General features: G+C 45.6%; 1 pseudogene; it reads right to left on the reverse strand.

The window, feature by feature from the left end:
- Window positions 1-7,704: 7,704 nt before the first annotated feature.
- Window positions 7,705-20,259, reverse strand: part of LOC132820006 (sodium- and chloride-dependent neutral and basic amino acid transporter B(0+)-like) — a 48,333-nt pseudogene continuing 35,778 nt past the window's right edge.

Genomic DNA, 20,259 nt, shown 5'->3' on the forward strand with positions numbered 1-20,259 from the left:
GCCTTCTCCAACGAATTGCATGCTGTAGAATTCGTTGTACAGTTTGCCAGTTTTGATTCTGTAAAATAAACGGTGCTCTGCTCCAAACTAAAGAAGCTGGTGCGGTCTCTCCTTCCAAAGAACTCGCAAAGACTGGAACCCCGAGGTTCCGGCCTAACATCTGGTGAGCCTGACGCGGGAAGGGAAAGAGACCACGGCAAGTTGGCCACGTTGGCGGATCAGGGGGCAGACAACCTTCGGCCGAAACCTTCTAAGGTGAGGAAGCGCCTGTTAAACCTAAGGCTTCCAGTAGTTAAATTTCTTTAGTTAGTTTCTTGTCTGCTCTCTGACCCTCACCAACCCAAAAAACTGATCAGTTTGGCAGCAGCATCGCAGAATCCTGACTGGTCAGCTACCACTAACCTTTTAACTAGTACTGGTTTGACTTTTGCGTGGCTTTCGGAGCTGAGCGCGCCCCTGTTGTTTGATTTCGCGTGGCTTTCGGAGCTGAGCGCGCCCCTGTTGTTTGATTATTTCGCGTGGCTTTCAGAGCTGAGCGCGCCCTGTTGTCTAATTAATTCGCGTGGCTTGCGGAGCCGAGCGCATCCCTGAGATTAACTATTGCAGCGCTGACCGTACTTGACTACCTGGATCCACGTTAGTAAGCACTTGCGACTGACAAATATTGCCGCACACACTTGCTGTGAACACCAGACGAACCCCGGGGGGACAGAGATCGGATCTCATCTTCTGAACAGGGTTATCCGCACAGACGTCTGCCTTAGACCGGTTGTTAAGAGCAGAGATCTGCCACGCGAAGGTCAGGCTTTGAAAGACGCTCTGTTTTTTACCACGGTTCCCATCAGGGGAGATCCGACATGGGGGACCTGATCTCGGACCGCCGAGGCTGTAACGCCTCGGAGCATGTTACTAAGACAGAGGGCAGGGGACTGCGACAGGCTGAGACGGGGATACAGAGACACCGACAGTATGCGTGGCTTGGCATGTATGCGGGTGACAACCAGTGTGGGGCCGGCCCAGTGAGAGAGAAAGAGTGAGTGCTGTGATTTTGACGGACGTGGCGAACGGGAGTGTTGCAGGAACACTTACTCCCACGTCTGGACCTGCTAGACCGCGTCTGCAGCGAGGCCTCGGGGTGCAGCGGACCTGCACCGGCAGCCTCTGAGACAGAGAGAGCGTGGAAAGCTGTCCAGCAAACAAGAGCAGATCTGCAGCTCTGTGAGTATGTGAGTTTCGTTCCCTGGATTTAACGGGCTGTGATTTTTTTTTTCTGTACGCTCACATTGATTTTTATGACTTTAGATTGATTAGACTTACTGTCCTCCCAACATCACACCGACCCGCGCCCCACGATCATACATTTACCTTAACTTTTTAGCTTGGGAACAGACTGTAGGAAAGACAGAGGACGCAGACAGAGAACGTGACAGAGTAGAGTCGGGGGAGGGCTGGAGCATTTCATGTGTCGGACCACTACGGTTACTGCCCCACGTCTAGAGAGGGTACAGAGAGGTGACAGAGTAAGGGATGGTGGAGTTTCATTGTCGGACCACTACGGTTGTGCCGTCTAAGACGGTTCCGGGGTGTCTCGGGTCAGCTTAGTTCTGGCGGGTCAACTTACTTTTGGCGGGTTTGCTCAGTTTTGGCGCGAATGCTCAGGTTGGGCGGGGTCCGTTTAGTTTTGGCGCGAATGCTCACTCTTGGCGGGATTGCTCGCTCTGGGAGGTGCTACCCGTTTTTAGGGGTCTGCGACCCTAACAGGTCGACTACTAAGCCACCACTACATCGGAGGGACACTCAGGCGCGATTGTCCTGGTCCATGGGATAATCCGATGGGAAGGTCTTCTTAAATTATCATGATGATGACATGAATCATGCTTCTAACTACATCTTATTCGACAGGTTGTACCCTTTTTACTTTTAAATAGAAAATACCGACCAACAACATGCGCAGTGCAGCATTACCATACGGTGGCACAGTGGCCACTACTACTCCCCCCTTTTAAAGTGGTTTTCATGCGACGGCTGTTTGCCCGGCATTATCGAAGCCGGCATTAGGCTCTGACATCCCCCAGCCCACTTGTTTTTGCCTATTCCTCCTTTTTTCCCGGAGGCCGCAGATCTCAGGTCTCCAACCGGGACCTGCGACTCAGCAGACAGTAAAGCGTTTGGCCTAGCTCATTCATCTCTTTTTTCTCGCGACCAGTCACTCATTTTTGTCCGCCGACATGGGTGCTTAAGCCATTTTTTCCACTCTCATGCTCACAGATTCTTTAATGACGAGATGGGGGCACTCATTCATCTTTCCGCCTATGTCCTCCAATTTTTACTGACCTATCTTACACACCCATTTTATCCTTTCTCTCAGATCCACAGATTTTCCCTTACGCTAAAGAGTTATGCGCGCTCATTCATCTTTTCATTACAATCACATGCGCGCTCTTTTCGTCTTTTTACGAGTATATGCGCACTTATTTCGTACTATTATTCGTCCTCCTCCTAAAGGCTGGGGCTAGGGAGGGTAGTGCCATTGCTGCAACAGACACTGCCAGTTCCAGTCCCCAAACGGTTATTCACAGCCATGCGGGGTGCAGCTAGCAACAGCAGGGCTGCCTGTCTGAAGCTACATTCTTTGATAATTAGATCATGGAGCCTGTAACTGCCAGCCAGTATCAAATTGTCCCATTGAAATCTCATTCCGACTTCTATTGCCGTATGTAGTGCCCCATCCTACACCCCCGCTCACCCTTTATTTCCACTCGATGTTCTCTGTCGGATCTGAGGTCGTTTCTATCGTCATTTTCTATCTTTCACTCATCTTCTTGAAGCATTGAATTCAACTGGTGTCCGCAGGCCTGAGATTCCGCTGGTCTCCGAGTCTCATTCCCTTTTTGAGGTCTTATACTCCCTGAGGTTTTCTACCAGGTCACAGTAACTCATCTTCTGGCCTCATCTCTCCATCAAAAGCTTTTCACTCACTGTGCTTCTGCTGCTGTACTCTGCGTCTCATCCCCTTTTCCCAGTATTACGCTCCCTGAGGTTTGCTACCAGGATTCGTTACATGACCTCCGAAGAATAAACGGGGCCACAGTCACTTTAAATCTGAAGGTTCCGGACCCTGCTGTTGCACTGCAGGTGCTCATGCCTGCCTGTCATTTTTTCTCTGTCACAGACCTGGCCGCGTTTTCTTTTGCCTTTCCGCTGCACCTACAGTGTCCGGAGCGTTTTTGCCTTCACCTGTGCTTGAAAGCGCCATACATACAATCGCCTCCCACAGGGGTAGAGAGCTTTGGCCTCGTCCTTACCATTCCCCTACTGTCCGCCGCCCCTGTTGCTGCCCCGCAGAGTTCACAAGCCCCGACGGGGGTACACCCCCTCGCAGCATAAAACGACACTCTAATAGTCACGGGAGCCCACCTCCAGGGCGAACTTGTGCAGGGGGGTGTGAGCTCACCTCCCCGCCTGACACTACCTCCTCAGAGGACGAGGGTGAGATCCTGGGGGGTTTGTGCAGTTATTCTTCTTGTCAATACGTTATGCTTATCTTTACACTTTCTTTCATGTTCCTACAATAGACCCTTTTACCGGGCTTGGGACGTCTGGGTCGCTACGCTTTCCTGCTACCAGATTCTGACCGCTAGATTTGATTTTATACCTACTTGTCTGTATCTTAGGCGGTCACGGTGGCCATGCTCTGTTCTCACCCATTTGTCCCTGACTGACTGCCAAGTCTGAATAGCCTAGCAATGCACACGTTGCAGCAACTTTTGTCTGCAGCATAGGGATCGAAGCTCAGCTCTTGCCCATATCCTTCAGTCTCTTCAACTGCGAGTAGTTGTTTCCAATTCACCTGTTCATACCTTCTGCAAGGCGCAGATTCGCGCTGAAAACGGCAGGGTCACCAGGTTCTTTTATGATTCTTTTCCCTGGGTAACTCTTAAGGCCTCCTACTACCTACAAACTTTGCCTTACACAGAGGACAGTGCTACACAAAGGATTTCTGTCCTGACCTGTATAGATTGTACTCACAACTCGTTACCCGTGTCATTCACCATGTGCCCGAACTAAATGATTACTCCTCTTTTTCTGGCCGGTAGGCAACGGACTGTATTCCTCTACCAGGTAATACTTCCTATTTCCTGCAGAGCATGACCTCAAACTTCCCTTTTTCCATTTCAGCTGCACTTCACCTGAAATATTCCACCTTCTGGAACTCAGTCGCTGCATTGGTAATCCGCATGTGATTGCTGGATGTTGATGCAGCAAACTCTCTTGTGAAATTCTATCATTCTCTATACTCCTCGTCACGATTTAAACAAAAAACATGTGTTTTTCCGGCGACCTAGCCCCACATCGGAGTGCAGTTCGGGGAAACACTGCTTTTCACCCGCTAGTAAACTTCACTTGATTCACCAAGCCCGGACGGCTTACCCGGGGATACTCACGGGCAGCCAAGCGGCAGCATTAACAGTGAGTCGCGCAGATTTGTGGTGAAATTGTGGGGGGCAGATTCGGTACAATTGGTTGCCCCTGAACTGGGAAGGGACTTGTGTTCTGCGCGCCCTCAGTATTCCACTCTTCGTCTCTGCACATAGGAGCTGACATCCTCTGCGGATGAGGACACTCTATTCATACCCTTCTTACGGGAGTATTCAATGGGATGTTACATGCATCTCAACTTACGTATTTTTTACTCTTACTCATCTGAATTACCCTTCATTCTCTGGCTTTTATCACGTTAAATAAGCTACAAGGATACCAGAAGCTTCCCTGAGAAGATCATGTTACACATCCATAAATATCACAGTCAAAAAGGGGGGTGCAAGCTCTAGCTGACAACACTCACACATCCACTCACTAACAATCAGATGATTTCGAGCTAGAACAGTGTTAACCTCCCTGCTAGCTGAGCAGCCCCTTGTGGCTCTCACTCTCTGTTTCACACAGATACGACGTCCGATATGCCCGCAGCACCTGCGCACTCTCTTTTGGCTATGCCACACGGCCCTTCACACACACAGATTCTTGCATACACAAGGATTATACTTGCACCTCTTGTTCTGTATCTCGTTCAGGGGGACAAGTCCCCTCAGGCAAACAGTCCAATTTCGTCCCACCGCAAATCTCATAATTGCCCAGAGTTTTACATTACTCACCAGGGTCCCCGTGACAAAGGCCCCCTCTCCATAATCATCATCATCCCTTATACTGAACGGGCTGAAAACACATGGGGCAACGCATGTGAGAGTTGCCCAAGGCAGTAAGTCCGTTCACAACCGCTGGTGGGCCCCTGACTGCGGTAACATATGGAAAACTTGGGTGCAGGGTCTGAAGGGAGGATGACAATAACTGGCACCATTTCCCCCATTGCCCCAGGTCAGGGAGGCCAAACGTTGCCCTGAATTCAATTCAGGAGACTGAGCCCGACAAGGACGTGGGAAATGAGGGGGCGTAACAGAGCCCTGCTTTGCCCTACGTCTCTGCGTAGTGATAGGGTCGTTGTCCGTCAACACCGAACGGGGTCTGTTCTGTGATATCTTTGCTGGTATTTTGGGAATGCTTTTGGCTCTCTAACTTCTTCACTGACCCTTGTCCTGAGTGATCCACCTTGTTCACCATGGATTCCGCTGCGAGCAGGCGGGTAGTCGTAAAAGTAAGATTGTGCTCGTGGTTGATGTTTTACGTGCATTTTGTCTAAATTTGTCTTCAACCTTTGCCCTGGGGAACCCACCTAGGGTAATGAGTTCGAATCCCCTCTTGACATCACCTCCCAGCTGGACGAGGGGGAGATTATTGCGGGTCGTGAGGGAGGGTGTAGCCCGCTAAAGGGGGCCGTTGCTACTAGGCCAACCGTCCAAGCGCCTCTCCTCGCCACTAGTGTGGGGGAGGAGAATTAGGTCCCCTGGTCACATAGCAACTTTTGAGAGAGAAACCTGCCATGAGATAATTTAGGACCACGGACAGACGAGACGGCCTCGTTTGACCTTTTCTGAAATCTTATATGGCGGTCCCCACCAGATAGCTTCCCCACCACCCTCTCCCTGGATGCATGGGGGACCCTCAGGCTAAAACACGGGCAGGACGTACATGAATATCTGGGAAGAGCAGGGAACAATTCGCCTGAAGAGGAGCTTCAGCGATACGCAGGTCCCTTTTTTGCTGATGTTACCCATGCTTTCTGAGTTGCCTTTGTGTTTTTAAATTACCTCTCAACAATATTTACGAACAGCTCGGGGTTCTCCCCTACGTGCGAGTTATGCTGCGCACCCTGGGAAATTAGGGGGCCCCCTGCGCCATGTTTTTCGTAACCACACAGTGGAAATTTAGCTGCTCTATTGTCCTGTTGCCACGGGTCACCCATACTGCAGCAGAGCCGACCCTGTATGTTCGTGATCTCACACCCGACAACTTTCTGGTTTGTCATTTACATAGTGTACACGCTGCAGTTGTTACAGTTCCTGCGCGATGCGTGGTGCATTCACCCATGTCCAGCTCATCTGAAGTGATTACCTACTTTATATTCCTCCTGTTTTTCGGTTTGCCTCCTAAGGAAGTAACCTGCGCATATGACAATCTGTTTTAATCACCTGTGGTGACAGTAGACAGAGTTTGCCTTCCCCTATACGGTGTACTATTTCTCCCCTTTTAACTGTTGTCAATCCTTTTACCCCTCTAGGGGGTCACCCTATTTTTTCGATAGAGCTCTAGGCCGGATATTTTTACTCTTCAACATTGGTTATTTAATGTGCATGACGACGTTTTTGCGCCTGCAGCTGCTAGTGCAGATGCACAGCAAGTTATAACCGAGACTCGTACTATCTTGCATTTTCATCATTGTCCCGAAATTTATCTGCCCTGTATAGTGCTATTTCCCACTTGACAGCAGCCTATCCTACTGAATGTCTTCCACAGCCTGCGCACGTTTGCTTTTTAACTTTTCCTGATTAAGAAATGCTGCTACTTGATATCTTTTGCGTGACTGCTTTTCCGCAGTTACCTCTCCCAACACTGAATCAGTGGGGTACTTGCATTTTTTCAACTTTTTCTGACTCTTTAAAATAAGAGGAACAATTCCCCTACAGGATGGTCTATTTCCCCCTGTTTCAATTGCCTTTTGTGGCAGCCCGTGGTCAGGGACCTTTTTTCTCTCTGATTGGAGTTCACAAACTGCTCTGGCCTCCTTTGTACAAGGTACTATTTCTTCCTTTTAGACGGGACCATTCCTTTTACCTCACACTGGGGTCACTCTGTTTTTTAGGTGACGGCTTCGTACAGGTCCATGAGCTATGAGAAAGGTTAGGGGTTAAGCCTACCTTCACTTTTTTACCATTGCCCTGATTGATGTCTGGTTTCTCCAGTTCTGTTGCACAACTGGGTGGGGGGCAGTCTTAGTGAATGCATTGGACATTTCGCACTGGCCCCCTCTTTCTTTTACTAGATGACTAAAGACTTCACATCCAGGAGTACTGGCATGGTGATGTCCGTTGAGTCTAATAGCAAGGAGCTTTTCGAGATCAGCTCACCCAATGGCTCCGCCTTCACAGGAATGTGCTAATGGCGGTTGTTAAATACAATGCTTTTCTTTCCCATACTAGTAGGATGTTTTCTGGCTGATTTCACCAAATGCCACCCTGGGGATGGCAGGACTCTTTTCACCACATTTCTGCAGCCCCATCTCCCTGGTTTAAATGTAATGTGGTATCATTACTTTTCAACCGAACCCCCCATACGCTGGGCTCTGCACTCCTCAACAGATGCCTGCGCCGCCACCAACTCTGAGTACACGACAGCCTGCGTGTGATCTCCTACAAACGGGGAGGGACATATGGAGTACATGCTGTAAGGTGACTTCCATTCATGAACCGTGGAGCCGGTTTTCCGTGCGGCCGGTTGCATTAAGTGACTCACGCCTCCCGATGGGAAGCCAGGCGAGTGGGGATCTGGCGGTTATTCTCTCCAATGATGCACTACCACCTCTGAATGGGCTACGGGTGCAGGCGTACTAAATACTATCTCTCCGGTGCATGCCAGCGGTCTCAATGGCTTTCTTTCGAGTTCATCCGATCGCGTCGCCCACGGTGGTGCGCTACGGTTCTGCTCTTGATGCTACTCAGTACTAACTTTTCTCCTTTATAAACAATGAATGTGGTCTGGTTGTCCAAGGAGTCCCTACTTATTTTGCCCATTGACCTGGGGATATGTGAATTGATCCTTTCATACAGTGGGAGGTTGAGATGTACTGTGGGCCCGGGACTCGAAACACTGCTGTTCACACAAGCGATTTTTACATAATCTCCAGTACTCCCGGTTGGCTTCAGCTGGTCTCGAGGGCCACAGAACACACTATTGAGCCGGTTGCCACTGCCTGTGTCCGTTCTTGACGGCGGTGAAACGGATGTCGGTATCTACAATTCAATGCAGTACGACTGGTTAGCCAATGACGGGTACGATCCCTCGGGCGAGGGACAACCTAAGACAGGCACAGTCGCGCATTGACATCGGAACTGGTGGCCCACGTTCGTCATGATTTAATAAGATCTCTGGCCTCTGTCTTCCGTGTCGGACGTCTGGACTGAGCTGCTGGCCTGTGGAGCATTCTGATCTGCGGGAACACCGGGGCACAGTACAGTTTCTCACTGGGTTTCCACTCGCTAGCAGGTACCTAGCTGCTGGTAGTGTGCTAATCCTATTCCGTTTCACAATTTACAGAACATGTTTACACTTGGGTGTTCTTTGGACTACAGACTTGCGTTCTGCGGACACCTTACTTATTTTAATTCCTCCACTCCAAATCTTTTGCGACTGTTATGTACTCGCGTACAGTGCTCTATTTGTCTTTTTGCCATGTTTTTTGCCATGCTTGATTAATTCTGTGCTTTTGTCATTTCCGCAGAAGCCTGCCGGAGTTGTTTTATCTATTAACTTAGATTTGCATGTAGTTTTAATTGTCTATTTGTAAATTGTGTTGCGGCGTGTTGCGTAGGGCACCCTTCATCCCAACATGACTGTCTCCCTAGAACCGGTGATTCTGGTAAAGACAACGTGCTCGGATACAACAAAGGGACGTCTGTGGGGGCGTCTGCCGGCACACCAGACCCCGGTCGCCTCGTGGTGTTGCGTTTCTTACGGCATGGGGTGGTGTGGCCTCAATAGAGGCCAAGGGAGGGAGTGTTGGGGTAGTTGTACAAGTGGGGTGGGCACACTAGATCTAGGGAGGGTAAAAACTATAACTGTAACAAGTGCTTCTAATACCGGGCCTGAAATGGTTAAACTATCATGATCACTGAACTGGAAACTGCTGGCCTCCTAATCTGATCAGAGGCTAGCTGATAGACAGCCTGTTAATTGCACCTCTGGAATTTGTAACTGGTAGACATTGTTAATTGGATTATTTGAGGTGTCAATTGAACCATCGAAACTACTCACTTAAATCGTAATGAACTATTGTTTCTGGTAAACCACTAATTAAATAAGCGGGACCAGTGGCCCCACAATGTCTACGGGACTGCCCGCTCCGAGGCAAACAGACAGACAGCTCAAACCATCCAACCAGAGAGCGGAACGCTTTGCCCGGGAACGAGTAGCCAACAGGAAGGCCAGACGTGGACATCTGACCGGGAACACTGGCCAGCGAGGGGTATAACTGGGGCGAATTTGAGCAGAAGGGTTAGAACGCCTTCTCCAATGAATTGCATGCTGTAGAATTCATTGTACAGTTTGCCAGTTTTGATTCTGTAAAATAAACGGTGCTCTGCTCCAAACTAAAGAAGCTGGTGCGGTCTCTCCTTCCAAAGAACTCGCAAAGACTGGAACCCCGAGGTTCCGGCCTAACACCTGTTAGCTCTCTTGAATTGAAATAATTACAGTTTAATTTATCAGTCCAACCTGTAGTTGGTTTCTGCTTTGTTCTTGCCTGCTTTAACTAGTTACCTTTCCCAACCAATCTCAAATTGATCTTTTTCTTCACTATTTCCCTGGGTCCCACTATTCCCCCCCCCCCCACCTTACTAGTTTAAATCCTCCTGAGCAGCTCAAGCAATTTTCCCTGCCAGTATATTCATCCCCTTCCAATTCAGGTGCAATCCATCCTTCTTGTGGAGGTCACTTCTACCCCAGAAGAGATTTCATTGATCCATTAATGTAAACCCTTCTCCCCTGCACTATCTCCTCAGCCACACATTCATCTGCTCTTTCCTTCTATTCATACCCTCATTAGCTTGTAGTACCAGGGTTATTCCACATATTGCTACCCTAGAGAACCTCCTCTTGAATTCCTGACTAAGCGTCTATATTGTCCCTTTAGAATCTCATCCTTTTCCCTTCCTATATCATTAGTTCCAAAGTGTACAATGACCTCCTGCTGGTCCCTCTCCCCCTTGAGAACATTCGGCACTCTCTCCAACATATCCTTGATCCTGGCAACACACCATTCTGACTTTTCACTGTTGGCCCCAGAAGTGTCTGTCTATGCCTCTGACTAGAAAGTTCCCTCTCACAATTGATCTCTTGGAACCTGACGTACCCCTCATTACATTGAGAACCAGCCTCCGGACCAGAAATTTGGCTGTTCGTGCTACATTCCCCGGAAAGTCCATCACCCCCTACATTTTCCAAAACAGCATACTTGTGTGAGATGGGGACAGCCACAGAAGACTCCTGTACTACCTGCCTACCCATCCTAATTTTCCTGGAGTTAACCCATCTACCTGAATGTTTCTGCGGCTTTTCTCGCTTCCTATAACTGCCACCCGTCATATTCCCTAGCTCTTGTAAATTCCTTATTGCCTCTAACCATGCGATCTGATAGGATTCACAATCAAAGACACTTCCTGCAGAAGTAACCATCAGTAACATGGAAATGCTCCCTAAACTCCCACATCTGATAGGAAGAGCACCTCACTCAACTAAAGGTCATCGTTGCTCCTTCACAATCTACAGACCCAGAAAATAGCACCATCTTTTTGCTCTTAAAAAAAAACACTGCTCCATGCTAACTTAGTACCTATGGTTTATATTTTTAAAATTTAATCAAGAGACCGATCTCAATAAAAGATATAATTAAGAAAGAACCCAATCTATTCACTACTGTAAATTTACAGCAAGATTACAAGTACAAACTATGCACATGTCTGTTCCTGTGCTGTGAGCTCACCCACACAGGTTCCTCTAAGGTCAGCTGTGAATTTCACTGTTTGTTAAATTTTCCTAAATGCACTCTAATGTCCAGAGATACATGAACTCAAACAGCAAAAGCAGTGATAGTGCAGATTCACTGCTGTGTCAGACAGCAGGGTCAGTCTTTCTCTGACCCTGTGGTCACTGCCTTTGTCTGTCATCCTCCTTTTAAAAGTGCCATTGTTTTGATCTTTTATTGCAGAATCATTCGGTGTACTAGAGACAGCACTGAATAATCACTGAAATGGGAATAATGTCCAGGGTTATGGGAAAAAGCCGGGGGAATAATACTAAGGCCTTCTGCACATTCAGAGGGCTGGTACAGGCATGATGGGCTGAATGGCTTCTTTCTGCACCATAACAACTCAGATTCTGTGAACTTTGTGTAGTTGAGACAGACAAACCATAACTTTGGTCTTATATCGAACAGTACGGTACAGACACTAATCCTTCAGTCCACAATATTGTACCGAACATGATGCAAAATTAAACTATTTTCTTCTGCCTGCCATTGGTTCACATCCCTTCATTCCTTGCATATTCATGTCTTTAATTAAAAGTTCCTAAATGCCTTTATCATATCTGCCTCCACCCCCACCCCGGCAGCCTGTTCCAGACTCCTGCCACTCTTTGTGTAAAAAAACTTGCCCCTCACATCTCCTTTGAACTTTTGCCCTCTCACCTTAAATGCTTCTCTTAGTATTTTTGAACTGTGGGGGGGGAAAAAGATTTTGACTGTCAACCCTATCTATCCATCTCATAATTTTGTAGGCTTCTATCAGCTGCTCCAGAGAAAACAACCTGAGTTTTTCTAGCCTCTTCTTAGAGCTCATACCCTCTAATCCAAGCCTCATCCTGGTAAACCTCTTCTACACCCTCTCCAAAGCCTCCACATCCTTCTTGTAATGTGGCGACTAGAATTAAACGCAATAGTCGTCATGCAGCCTAAGCAAAGTCTTATAAAGCTGTAACATGACCTCCTGATTCTTGTACTCAGTTCCCTGAGCAATAACGGCAAGTACGCCATAAACTTTCTTTATCACCCTACTTGTGACGATTTGTTTTGATCTGTTTTTGATGCTGAAATGAGCTTCTGACAACATTTTCATAACAGCACTAAAACCATATATTTTTGCCTGCATCATCTGATTCGATTCCTCTGTACTTACAGAAATCCTCTGTTGCAAAAATCCACACCCATGCAGTCATGCCATTGGCACTTGGCTATTCAAATAGCAAATCAAGAGTTTGATGTTGGAAAAGCACAGCAGGTCAGGCAGCATCCAAGGAGCAGGAGAATCGACATTTTTGGCTAAAGCCCTTCCTCACGGCTTTAGCCTGAAACATTAATTCTCTGTTCCTTGGATGCTGCCTGACCAGCTATGCTTTTCCAGCACCACACTCTTGACTCTGACCTCCAGCATCTGCAGTCCTCACTTTCTCCTATTCAAGTAACAACTCAGCTGACCTCCCAAATCCGACCCTCTGTGAACTTAATAATTCAAATCTGTGCTCTTCATTACATCAAGCCCTGATCATCGATCATTCCTTTCTCACTAATTCATATTGGCTCCTGCTTCAGTAAGTACTCAAGTTTAACATTCTCCTGCTTGTTTCCAAATCTTTCCATGGTCTTGGCTCACCCTTTCCTGGAAATCTCTGTGACATGTGGGGTTGTCTAAATCAAGCATTTTGAACCCTTGCTGTTTAAATAGTTTGACCATTAGTAGATGGCCCCTCAGTTGCTGAATTACGGGACTTTGGAATTCCTTCCTCAAAACTCACTGTCTCCCTGCCTTTTCTCTCATTGAAAGCATGAAGAAACAAAATGTGAGATTGATCTTGACAAACCTGTACTGAAACCAGGAAATGTTCCACGTGGACTTTATTCGAAAACTACTGAATCCCACCACCTAATGCCACTACTTGTTATTACAACCAGACAAACGTAAAGATCTGCAATGCAGAAGACACCATTCTGAAACTGAGAGATCGTTTTGAAACAGTCCAAACTCCAACTTTGTAAGGTGCATAAATAGTGTATGAATTGATTGAGAATTTAATGAAATCAACCTAACAATCTGTGATCCATGACTGAAATACAAAATATAGAGTTTAGTGGACCTTTTGTTTATATTTGTTAAATTAAGGTGACCTCCATTTTCCAAGGTACTGCAACACCCTGATATGTTCATATTTGTGATGTGTTCCAATAGTGCAATTCTTTTATTATTTTAAAACCTATCTTTGTTTTAATTGCATAAATGTGATAAATTATGTTTTTTTGTAACATTGAAATAACCATAGTCCTATCAGATCACAGGGCTGCTCTCTCAACAGAGAGCGAGGTGATTGATGGTGGTTTAACCTGAGGATCAAGGGGAGAGTTCCAGAAGGAGAGTTCATCACAGTAACCTCAGCTGGTACAGGGATTGGCATCACTCAGCATCACCAACTCACCCATCCAACCAACTGAGCTGACCGATCCACTTTCTTTTAGTTGTATATTCAAACATTCACAGATACTACTTCCAGTCCACTCCAGCTTTAGTGCCTGAACCAAGATGGTATCACGGTGGACTGAACTGAGCATAAGTGAAAGGACAACAAAAAGACATTTTGATTTTGAAACAATGTGCTTTGCATTGCATCTATCATGATCCAAAACCTAATTTTATGTTCTGTGTTCCTTAATCTTTAAAAGATTTCAAAGCGTCCCTCACCTGCCACAAGGTGGGGCCCTCAGCTTGGACTACTCTCACCACAGCCATGATGGGGATCCACATAATACAGAAGATGGTCATACACCAGCCCAGTGCTCCTGACCAGACAGGGTATTCAACAGATCCATATCTTAGTGGGGCAAATGTTGTCAAGGACCAGATTAAGACTGCCTGAATGTGGATAAGATACAAAACTAAATCAGAAACAGAATGAGAGATTGGGTATTTTCAGTTTAAATCAAAATAATGTGTAACAGCTTCTTACCACCAGCAAACACGGAGAGATCAGAATCCAACACATTCTCCACCACAGCCAGAAGAGCCAAGTCCTTTCCCCAATCATCATCTCAATGTCCTTGATGAATCTGTTTGTCCCTGTGAACAACAAGGAAGAAGAGAGACACCATCACTCACTCTGTCCTGTCTTTAGGGCAGCTTGTTTACTGTTGAAGTACATCTTGTACAGGGTGGCACTGATGAACAGGTTAACCCAGAGAAGGGATTGCTCCAGATTTCAAACAGGATAAGGAAATTGATTCTTGTCACCAACTGATTGATCTTTCTCTCTCATTTTAGTAACAAGGGTCTGTCCATCCCAGCACAAATTGGAAACATAAGCTTTTCCTGGAATGAGTTCTTCTTGGGCGATGAAGGTAACTTAGAATTTGAAACACAAACAGATCAATCATGACTGTATTGATGGTGGAGCAGGCTTGAGGGGCTGAATGGGTCTATTTCTGCTAAGGACTTGTAAAATATGAAAGTGAAGAGTTCATAACAAACCCTAAATATAGAAACATGTGAACAACAGCAAAAATAGGCTAATTTTCTCTAATCTTATTACAAATCACTTGTTAGGGATACGCTTAATACTGATAGAAACCAATGAAGGGTAAAGAGTTGGGTGTTTCCAATGTAAAGAACAGGGGTATAAGTGTAATTAATTAAAACTTATAAAATACACCATTGTGTTAAATGCAATAGAGATGACCACTTAGGTGATATGTTGCAGCTGTAGCATGTGGTTGCTGCTGGATTCCTAAAGAAATCCAGTTATATTGGATCAGCTCAAACATTTGAGATAGTACCACACATGAGGCTCCTTAATAACCTGAGAGCCCATTGTGCTGGGTGTACAGTATGACCATGGATAGTGAATTGGTGAGCTGATAGAAGATCGACAGCAGTATCTTGTCGGGATCTGGATGATGTGAGCTTGGCAAGGTTTATTCGAGAATTGGATGAGAACTGTAGCAATTCTGATGTCGGGAAGACCATTTTTTTTGATTCTTTCAGTAAGCAATGAGCTGAATCTGTCACTCAGCAGTGATGAGTTCCTAACTAATGGGATTATTCCCTATTAAGCAGCAAGCTAATGGTACAACACGCCTAACTAATATTCAGCTTCCTATCTTAAACTCACCTAACAAGCTCAACATTGAGAAAACTTGACCTGGAGATTAGAGTGAGGATCTCGTGAATTCAGCTTGTTACCTGCTCCAGATGACCTAAATATTAGGCACTGAGGTCTCAGAGAATACTCCAAGGATGCCAGCCACATACACTTTACATTCATGGTATTGGATCTGATATGTGCCATTCTCTGATATCTTGCTGGACCATCTCAGAAAATTTCTACACTTCAGTACTGCACCACAGTCTGCCCCAGTGACTATCATTGTAATGCCTCGGCCAGCACACCCAAGAGCATGAACCCAGGCTGCATCTCCAGGCTGGTCACTTGCTGTCCCAATTCTCACTCATTCTGAGCTGGCCTGGATGCTCACAACACCTCTCCCTTGCCTTGCCTTTTGCCTTTGTGTGTTTGCTACCTCAGCCAGGGATATTATTCCAGTCGCTCCTTGCCATTTAGTGCAGACACAAAGGAAGGAATCTTGTTGTGGTTGTCAACAGGACTCTGTCAAATCAAGGAGGGTGTAATGGGGTGCTGGCACAGTAAGTCATGGGCAGTCTCTGATACCAATTCCATGTGCTTAGACATGGGCAACCAGCTGCTCAGGGTGGTCAACATTAGTGTTTACACCACGTAAGGGGTTAGGAACTGAATGAAGGCCAGCCCACCACCTGGCTTGAGTCTTTCTGCTCTACTGTGGGCTGCTTACTTCCTGAAATGAGACAGAGGCAGGTATTAATGGAGATGAAAGGGCGTGTCCCAATTGTTACTGTAGGTGCAGCTGGGAGATATCCTGAGTGAACAAGCAGTGCAGAGGGACTGCAGGATTAATGGTGTCTGGGATTGGGGTAGGTGTGAGTGAGCGGAGGGGGACAGATTGCAAGCTGTAGTGAGATTGGTAGGGCATGAGACTCAGTGGAAGGTGGATATAGCAAGAGAGTTACGGTGAGGGTGAGATAACAAACATGGTCGCACTTACTAGCAAAGTGGAGAAGATCATTGACTTCCTTCTTTCACTGCTGGGTATTCCTCCAGATGGCTGAGATTGCACTGATCCAGGTGGCAACCTCGGACCAGGTTGTCATGTCATGCCCTGATCTTACCAATCCAGGGGTAAGAAGAAATCCCACCTCAACACCACACTATGCAGTAGAACCTTTAGATCCCTACTCATCAGGCAGGACACTCCTTCCCCCTGCCTGCCTGCTATGTCTGGGATCAATATAAGTAACACTGTAGGGTTGTTCTAGACTGACAGTGTTTGTATGGATACTTAACGGGCTTTTAATGAAGTTGTAACCACAACATATGGAGCTGCCAGTGTTGGCCTGGGTGGACAAGGTCAGAAGTCACATGGCACCACATTATAGTCCAAAAAGTTTATTTGAAATCAAATGCTTTCAGAGCACTGCCCCTTCGTCAGGTGAAGTAAAGAGAAGCACACAGACACAGAGTTTATAATCAGAGAGATCAAAATATCATACAAGTGGTGTGAGTGGAGTGTTGACAGACTGAATAATATGTCTCTGCAGGTGATCAAGAGTGTCAGATGGTGTGAATAAAGTGTCAACAGCTGAATAGCAGGTGAAGGGATGATCTATAATCTGATTCATTAAGGAAGAGAGATAATTACAAAATATTAAAAATAAGGTAGTTCTGGAGACAAACCAGATGACTGGAATAACATGGTAGGTATAAGAGTCACACGCCGAGGGTCTAACCAAAGTAACAAGTACTAATCCAAAACTCTACACATTAAATAAGGTAGAGAGATCATAATAAGTTATCAAGGTGATGGTGTCAAAACTGGACAGTAAGGAAGATCTTACAGGTACAGAACAGTGTAATGGGGTCACATGTAGTGCGACTTGTAACCAAGATCGTGGTTGAGGCCATCTTCATGGCTACAGAACTCAGCAATTGGTTTCAGCTCAGTAATTCTGTGCTATTGTGGTCCTCAAGATACAAAACAACACAGAATTATTGTGAGGTAGCAGTGCTAACCACTGGGCCACTGTGCCGCCCAAAGTGGGGACATTTTCAGGATGGCAACCTGTAACTGTATGACAGAGATTAGAGCTAGGGCCTCGATTATGACTGAAATGAAGAAAGTAAATATACAATCACCAAGTTTCCAGATCACAAAAATAGGTGGGAGAGCATTTGGTGAGGATGACACAAAGATTCTATTGAGAGATACAATAGGTTATGTGAAAGAACAAAAACTAGCCAGGTAGAATATAAAGTGGAAAAATGTGAGTAATACACTTTGGCGGGAGGAATAGAGGAGTTGAATATTATTTGACTGAAAAGACTGCAGAAAGCTGCAGCACAGAAGGATTTGGGGTTCCTTGTGCATAAATCTGAAAAGCCTGGCCTTTAAATTTTATGGGTATGAGGGAAGGAAAATGGATAGTTGGCCTTTATTTCAAGGCAAACAGAATACAAAAATAGGTAAGCTTTGTTATAAATGTTCAAGGCACTAGTGAGACCATGGCTGGAATATTCGGAACAGTTTCTATTCCTCCATGGGATGAGGATGCCACTGGCTCAGTAGAATTTATCGCCCATCCCAGAGAGCAGTTAAGAGTCAACCATACTGCTATGTGTCCAGAGTCACATGTTGTCCAGACCAGGTAAGGATAGCAGTTTCTTTCCCTGAAGGACATTAGCAAACCAGAGGGGTTTTTTCAATCATTGACATTGATTCAAGGTCATAATTGGACTCTTAATTCTAGATTTTTATTGAATTCAATAAAACGGGACAGCACAGTGATTCAGTGGTGAGCAATGTTGCCTCACAGCACCACGGACCTGGGTTCAAATCCAGCCTCAGGTGGCTGTCTGTGTGGATTTTGCACATTCTCCCCATGTCTGTATGGGTTTCCTCCAGGTGCTCCAGTTTCCTCCCACAGTCCAAAGTTATGCAGCTTGGTTGGACTGGCCGTGCTAAGTTCCTCTATAATGTCCACGGATGTGCAGGCTAGGCTGGTTAGGCATGGGAAATGCATGATTACGGGGATAGGGTCTGGGTCTGGGTCTGGGTAGGATGCTTATCAAAGAGTTGGTGTGCACTCGTTGGGCCAAATGGCCCGCTTCCACATTGCAGAGATTTTATGATTCAAATTGCACCATTTGCCATGATGGGATTCGAGCCTGGATCCCTAAGGCAGTACCTGGGTTAACAATCCAGCGATTATATCATCAGGTCATCATCTCCCCCTCAAAAAAAATATATTGGCTTTGGAGGCAGTCCAAAGAAGGTTCATGAGATTAATTTCGGATATGGAGAGACTTTCTTTTCAGGAGTGTTCGAGTAGTTTGGGCTTGAGCTCTTTTGAATTTCGTGGAATAAGAGGCGATCTATTTTGAAAAGTATATGATTGTTAACGATTGTGCTTGATCAGATATAGGAATAGAGGCTGTTTTCACTTATGCTAGAGTCTGGGACCAGAAGGCATCTCCTGAGAACCAAGAGGTTACATATTTAAGACAGAGATGAGGAAGACTTTTTGCTCTTAGAGTGCAGTGGTATTCTTTTTACCACAGAGTGCTGTTGAGGCTAGGTATATAAGTCTATTCATGTAAGATAGATTGTAAATCAGTAAAGGAATCAAACATTGTGGGGAAATGGTAGGAAAGTGCAGTGAAGGATAGTCAAATCAGCCATGACCTCATTGAATGGTGGCGCAAAATCAGTGGGGTGAATGGCCTACTTCAACTCCTCTGTCTTATGGTCTCATTGTCTTAAGTACTTATATTGCTATAAAACTCATACTTACCCAGTCTGGGCTCTGTGCTGCCTCACTACATACAACAAACACACAGTAACTGCAAGCTGGCTGCTAATATTATCACTGCTACTAAAGGTCAGTCAGGAACCTTTGTACATCACATATTTGTGAAGCAATCTAACAGCAGAAAGATAAACTCCCTATGTGATCTTGGATTTGTGCAATAATACAAGTATCAGCAATTAACAAGACAATGACTGTAGTAAAATTGGCTGAAATCCAGCAAAAACAAGTGGATCCTGAGTGAAGGATGCAAAAAATGATGTTGTGTGTTTCATGCTGGTTTCTGGAACCAATTAGGTTTCATTGTCAGGAAGAGCAAGTGAATTCTGATACACGTCTGCCAGCATCTGATTCATTTGGTCTGATTTTATTAAAGAAACCTTAATTTTCACAAAGTACTTTAAATTTAATATGTTTATTTGTTTTGGTCTCTTTTATGATTGACTGACCATAGATCCAGCTGAGACCGATGAGTTGCAGGAGAGCTGTTATAACGAGAATCCAGTCCGTAACGTAATGATCCATTAAATTTAGCCAGTAAATCCCAGCCTAAAATTAAATGGAAAATTCAAAAATGGTACACAGGAAAATGATCATACTCTTACTTTCAAATTCAGACTTTAATGAGATTTGAAAAATGTATACATGTAAGTGCTTATAATAAAAGCACAATTCTAACTAAAGCAAATTCAGAAGTCACAATGTCAGATTATATTCCAACAGATTTATTTGAAATCACAAGCTTCTTCATCAGATGATAAAGGAGCAGTGCTCTGAAAGCTTCTGATTTCAAATAAACCTGTTGGATTATAGCCTGACATCGTATGACTTCTGAAATTGTCCACTCCAGTCCAACATTGTCACTTCCACATCATAACTAAAGCAAAATACTACAGATGCTGGAAATCTGAAACAAACACAGAAATTCCTGGAAAAAATCAGCAGGTCTGGCAGTATCTGTGGAGAAAGAAACTAACATATTGATTGCAGTCTGGTACAACTCATCTTCAGAACTGTTCCAACACAATTCGAACTCGATGCTCAATATTCCCTCATTCATTTGTGTGTGGGATTCAATTATGTTGGTGTTCCCTCTTCTCCATTCTCACCTGAACGTCATTTTTGAAATGGGGAGATCAGAATTTACCTG

This window comes from Hemiscyllium ocellatum, chromosome 11 (genome assembly GCF_020745735.1).
Source record: "Hemiscyllium ocellatum isolate sHemOce1 chromosome 11, sHemOce1.pat.X.cur, whole genome shotgun sequence".
Classification (NCBI taxonomy): Eukaryota; Metazoa; Chordata; class Chondrichthyes; order Orectolobiformes; family Hemiscylliidae; genus Hemiscyllium; species Hemiscyllium ocellatum.